Source organism: Molothrus ater, chromosome 16, assembly GCF_012460135.2.
Source record: "Molothrus ater isolate BHLD 08-10-18 breed brown headed cowbird chromosome 16, BPBGC_Mater_1.1, whole genome shotgun sequence".
NCBI classification, from domain to species: Eukaryota; Metazoa; Chordata; class Aves; order Passeriformes; family Icteridae; genus Molothrus; species Molothrus ater.
In genome coordinates, this window is record NC_050493.2 from 5,067,213 (window position 1) to 5,073,212 (window position 6,000).

Genomic DNA, 6,000 nt, shown 5'->3' on the forward strand with positions numbered 1-6,000 from the left:
TGGCGAGCACCGGCCCCGGGCGAGCATCTCCGGCCCCTGGCGAGCATCTCCGGCCCCGGGCGAGCATCTCCGGCCCCTGGCGAGCACCAGCCCATGTGTGTGCGGGAGCGTGCCCCGTGTGCTGCCTGCAGCGCTGTGTTTGTGTGCAAACACTTCCAGAGTGCATCGCCCTGGCGTGGGCCCGTCTGCGGGAGCCAGGCAGCTCCCCGGGACGGGCATTCCAGCGGCGTTAGTGCGGGGCGGCTCTGCGAGAGAGCCGAGGGCAGGGCAGGGCAGGCAGGGCACGGTGTCTGTGTGTGTAGGGCTACCTGTGCCGCACAGTCCCTGCAGCGAGCAGGGACAGGCAGCGGGTGGCTCAGCGCGGACAGCGGGGCAGGAGCGAGCGAGGATGGCGAGCAGCCGGGCAAGGCTGAGCTCGGCTCTGGGCATCCCTGGGTCCGATCCCGATGATCCGGCCCGCGGCAGCGCTGGCTACGGGCTCCTCTGCCTTATGTAACCGTGGCAGGGACGGAGCGCCGAAGGGGGATGGAGACCGGGGGGAGAGGAGCTCCCCGCTGAGCCCCGAAAGCAAAGGGGCCGCGGCAGAAGCTGGATATCCCCGGCAAGGTAACTCTAGACGCCCGGCCGAGTGGCGCTGCCGCCGGGCAGGCTGGCCCGGCTCGGGGCTGCCCCGGTACGGAGCCGGTCCAGCCGCCGGGGCCGGTGCCCTGCCCGGAACCCTCCACAGCCGGCAGGCTCGGGGCGGCGGTACCGGGGGAGGAAAGGAGTCCCAGGAAGTTTAAGGACTCCACATTTTGCAAGGAGTCAGGAGGAAAACATGCTTCCTAAAAAAAAAATAATACCCAAACCCATGCAGGGTCCCGGCAGCTCCTGTCCCCCCCTTTGGCTGTGCCCCCTAATCTGCCATCCCGGGCACCGCGGGGCCGTGCTGCACCGGCACCCCCTTACCTGCCGGCGTCACGTCTGCTGCTGCCTGCCCTGCTCCGGCTCTTCCTCCTCCTCTCCTTCCTCCTCCTCTCTCCCTCTCCCTGCTGCTTGGGGCTCTTTATGGAGATTCATTCATTCATGCCTTCCCATCGGTCCCTCAGCCTTTCCCTGCCTCCCGGAGGCAGACCGTGTGACGCCTCGCCCCTTTCCAGCCACTTTCTGTTGTCACAGAGCGGCGCTGCCCCAGCCCGGAGCGGCGGCCGGGCTGGGACACGCGTGGGCAGCATCGGGCCGGGGGAGCGTCCCCCAGCGCGGGCTGAGGGGCGTGGGCGGGCGTGGGCACGGCACCGACCCGCCCTGCTGGGTACAGACTGTCTCTGGCGCCCGTAGCAGGTCGGCCCCAGGGCTTTCCGCCCTGCCCATCCCCACGCCGAGCCGCTGCCCATCGCCGCTGGCTCACACCGAGCAGCGGCTCTGCGGAGAGGGCCCGCACCCCCGGCTGCTCCCCGGGCAACCCTCGCCCTTTCTTTCGCTCTCTGCTCTCCCCTCCATCCTATTCCAGCTCGTCTTTCCTCTCCCGCTGCCTCCGCACCCGCGCCGGGACCGCATCCCGCTCCCCGAGCGCTGCCCCATCCCCGCCGCTGGCCGGAGCGCTGTCTCCAGCTCGGAGCGGGGCGGCGGAGCCCGGTGTGCGGGGCCAGGGCTCACCGGGCCCCCGCCAGCCCCGTGTCCTTCCCACCCCACCCTGCGGAGGCCGCCCCGACCCCGGGGGCTCGCTCCTCTAGCTCATGGGGCAAACTTCATCCCTGCTCCAGCCTGGTGCCCCCGCTGCCCAGCGCTGCACTTCGGGGGGCTGGGGAAACACTCCCGGTCCCTACCGACAGCACCCCCGCTGCCATGGCAAACCCGGAGGGTCTGGAGGAGTGTGAGCCCTGCTTGGTGTCAGGCAGCACGACGGGAGGTGCTGACGGGGGATTTTAGGTGCTAAATTCGAGCGGATTGCCTCGTCCCTGCGAAAGCAGAGGGTTATTCTTTCCAGGCAGGCAGGGCGGAAAAAACATGCTTTTTAATGACATCGTCGGGAATGTGAAGAGCCGCTCTCGGGTTTTGGCGCTGCCACAGCATTGGAGCGATAAACCCTTAACTTGGGGTGAAACCCCTTAAAAACCTTCCCAGGAGCGCCCCGCCCGCTCCCGTTGAGCCGCGCCGCTCCTGCCGCCGGTGCCACCCCCTTTGCATCGGTGCCATCAATTTCTATTAACGATCGCTTTATTCACCGCTGCAAACTTCTAAATATTTAATCCAGCGCGAACCGGCGGCGGAACGCGCGAAGCTGACGGGAGGAGGCGAGTCCCCGGCCGGGGAGGCGGGAGCGGCGGCTCTGCCCCGGGGGAGCCCGGTGATGCCAGTCCCCCCCGTCCCCTCCCTCCGCGGGGCTTTCCCGGGGCTGCAAATCACAGCCTGGACGTGGGCAGCACCGCAGGTCCCCCGGGCTGCCCGAGCCGGAAAGGCAGGGATGAGCGGAGGTGCGGAGGATTCTGTCCAGGGAGAGCTGGAGGAGGAAAGAACTGCGGGGGGGACACCCGGGCATGTCCCCGGCACCGGAGGGTCCCGCCGCGCACGGGACGAGCAGCCACGCTCCACATGGAGCGGGATGAGAACTGGGGACCGCCGGGGGTTCGGGCTGTTGGAGGGATCCTGCCCAAGGAGCGGAGGCTTCCCGCATCTCCCGGGCATCCCCGGGTTCCACGCACTGCCCCGAGGACCCCCAGACCCGGCCGAGCCTCGTTTAAAACGCAACCAAAACATTCTTTGGCAACTTCGCTGCGCCGACGGGCGAGTGCCCGGTCCGACGGGCGAGTGCCCCGGTCCGACGGGCGAGTGCCCCGGTCCGACGGGCGAGTTTGCCGGTGCTTCGTGCTCTGCTTGTGTTCAGAAACCGAGACGGAACTTTACGGCAACATCTGTCATTATAATTAAAACTGCAACACACCCTCCGGGAAGGAACGCGTTCCCGCGTCGTCGTGTGTCCGTACCACCCCCCCATACACACACACACCTCCACCGCCGCCCTTTTCTAAAATAAAAACAACAACCAACCAAGCGAAAGCGGCTCAAACTCTCAGGCGGGCACCTGCCCCCCGCCTCCCCCGAGCCATCAGCCACGGCAGTCGCACCCGCCGAGGTCCCGGGGACCGTCCCCCTCTCCGGAGCACGGACACCCCCCCCCTCGCCCTCCTCCACTAATTTTCTTTAATTAAAGCTCAATGTGCGGCGCGTTTGGCGAGGACAGAAATAGCCGCCGAAGGAGCGCGTGTGGGGGGAGGCAGGTCCCAACTGCCGGCGTGGGAATGCAGAAGGGATTGGGGGGGCGGGGGGAGCAGAGCCGGAGAGCGGCTCCGCCACAGCTCCCACCCCAAGGTTCGCAGCCTCCAGGGTTATTTGGGGTGAGGGGACGGTCTCCCCTGTCCGAGCGGTCCGTGCGGCGCTGTGACGACCCGGGCGGAAGACCCCTGCCCCCGAGGCGATGCTACTGCCCGCGGCACCGGCTCTTGCTCCGGAGCTTCCCGCAGGCAACAGTTGCAGGGGCTGCCCCGGAGGATGCTCCGGCTCGGGCGCACCCCGCCGGCGGAGGGAGACCCCGAGGTGGGGATCCCCCCTGGGCGGGGGAGGGAACACGGCCCGAGCGGCCGGAGGGGTTCCCGGCTCCGTGGCCGCGGAGCCGCTCCGCTCCCGACCTCCCGCTCGCCCTGGGGATAAGCACAGCGGGAGCAGCCCCGGCCGAGCCGGGGGACTCCCCGCCCGCGGAGGGGAGGGCGCCCCGCTCCCCCCGCCGCCGGCCCCGCGCTCCCCTCCCTCCGGAGCCCCAGCCTGGGCTGCAGCCGCTAAAAGTTTGGCGACACGGAACGGCCACCGGGGGCTGCGCGGGGCTCCGGGCAGCGCGGGGCGCCGCGGCGGGGCGACAGCGGGCGCGGGGCCGGAGCGGAGCGGAGCGGGGGGCTCCGCTCGGGGCCGGGGGCGGCGCGGGGGGCCCGGGCGGGCTGCGGCGGGGGATGTGGGCGCATTTACCTGCTCCGGAGGCGGCTCTCGGCGCTCGGCGGCGCGCCCAGCCCCGAAGCGCGGTGATGGGCGGCGGACGCACCCGCGGCTGCGGCTCCCCGCGCCCTTCCAAGCGGGCGGGCCGGGGGCAGGAGGCGGGCAGGGAAACGCAGCCGGAGCCGAGCAAATCCCAGCGCTGGAGCCCGGCCTCCGAGAAGAGAAGGGCTGCAGCTCCTCACTGCGTCAGGCGAAGAGCCCTGCCCGTGCAGGCGGCGCCGGGCAGCGCTGCCAGGCCCGGGGGGCTCCGCCGGCACGGCTCGGCACGGCTCGGCTCGACGCGGCTCGGCTGGGATGGGATGGGCACGGCTCGCTGCGGGCCGGGTGCAGGGGTGCGATGGGGCACGGCACGGTTCGGCTCGGTACGGCCTAGCACGGTCCGGTACGGCTCAGCACGGCCGGTTGGGCTCGGTTCCGGCTCGGCACGGCACGGTTCGGTTCGGTAGAGCTCTCCGGGGCTCGGTGACGGCCCGGAGCCATAAACGGCTTGGCCGGCAGAGTCGGGCTGGCACCGGGGGCTGGGGGCTGTGGGTGACACTGTGAGTGTGACACGGGGTGTGTGACACTGTGACACTGGCTGTGTGACACTGCGCGGTACCGTGTGTACACGACACTGTATTTGTGTCACTCGCATGTGTGTGACACTGCCTGTGCGAGTGACACCTTGTGAGAGCGCGGCTGTGAGTGTGCAGGGCTTGTGAAGGTGTGAGTGTCCGAGTCGGGGACACTCTGCCTTTGTGTGTGTGTGTGTGTGGTGACACCCTGAGGGGGTGCGGGGGTGATCGTGGTGGGGTGTGTGTCTGTGTGTTGAGGTGTACCTGTGCAGTGGGAGGGTGCAGGGTCCAGGCTGTGTCTGTGTGTCCGTGTGTCCATGTGTCCGTGTGTCCGTGTGTCTGTATTTACACACGGGTCTGTGTCTCAGTGAGCCTGTGTGAACATCTCTGTGTGTCCCCATGAGTGCATGACAGCCACCCCACCCCTCACACCAAATCTGAACATCCATGGGCCAAATCTGGGCAGCACCAGGTGATGCAGGGAGCTCGAGCACTGGGACTAGCCATGACACTGCTGGGGCTGGACCATGACCCCTGCCCACAGCTCCCAGGGGTCCCCAGCCCCTGTGCTCAGCCCTTCCCAGGCATCCTCCTGCCTCAGACCTCCCTTCCCCTGTCCCAGAGGCTGCTATCCTGCCTTCCCATTTTGGGCAGGTTTTTTATGCTGTTTTAGCAGCACAACACACTTTTAATCAGGATGATTAAAGTGTGGCTGGCACTGAGCTGGCCCTTGGAACAGAAGTGTTCTTCTCTCTCCCCAGGCACTGTCATTTGAGGTAAGGACTGGCCCGTTTATTTTTTTGTGATGGTTTGAGGTGTCTCAAACCATCTCCAAAATCACCTCCTAGACAGTGATTTCCTTTTGCAGCCCTGCAAGAAGGTATCAGGGGAGGCAGAAAAAGATGGGTGCAGGAGAGAAATTTTACTCCTTTCAATTTAATAGCAACAACACCAACATCACCACAGCCAAAAAACCTGAAGCGTGGAGTAATAGAGCTGGGAGAGAGCCTGGGAACAGGCAAGCAATGGCCCCTCTCCAAATGGCAGCTGGCAACCTGGCACAGCACTCAGCTGCATTAGACACACAGCCCAGGGAAGTGCCCATGGGAGTGCAGGAGATACCCTGCACAATGGAGAGGATGGGCGTGGAGAATGGATCCAGCATCCTCTCTTGCACAGCTGTCACCCAGTCCCCAGGGGCTTGGTCTCTGGGTGAGGAGGTTGATCTGAGGTTCTTCCATTCCCCTTCACCATCACCACCTGTGCTCATGCCCCTGAAGCATGGAAGACTCCTTCCTCCCTGCAGCAGGGATATCCCATTCTCCCACATCCCATGGGATGCCCTAAAGGCAAGGAATTCCCACTGGAATTGCTTTGGACTCATAAATACCCAGGCAATGACATGAAATAGCAGGGGACACCA

The 6,000-nt window shown here is 66.6% G+C and overlaps 1 protein-coding gene across 2 annotated transcripts in view; it reads right to left on the minus strand.

The window, feature by feature from the left end:
* The window catches only part of ELFN1 (extracellular leucine rich repeat and fibronectin type III domain containing 1), a 104,249-nt gene extending 100,147 nt beyond the window's left edge, over positions 1-4,102 (minus strand). Inside the window, exon 1 of one of the 2 annotated variants that reach the window (XM_036392621.2) lies at positions 3,997-4,102. The gene's annotated coding sequence lies outside the window, so the exon portion shown is untranslated. Of the gene's footprint in view, positions 1-948; positions 1,144-3,996 lie in introns of those variants that run through there. The other variant, XM_036392622.2, reaches the window with a different exon arrangement.
* Between the last annotated feature and the right edge of the window lie 1,898 nt (positions 4,103-6,000).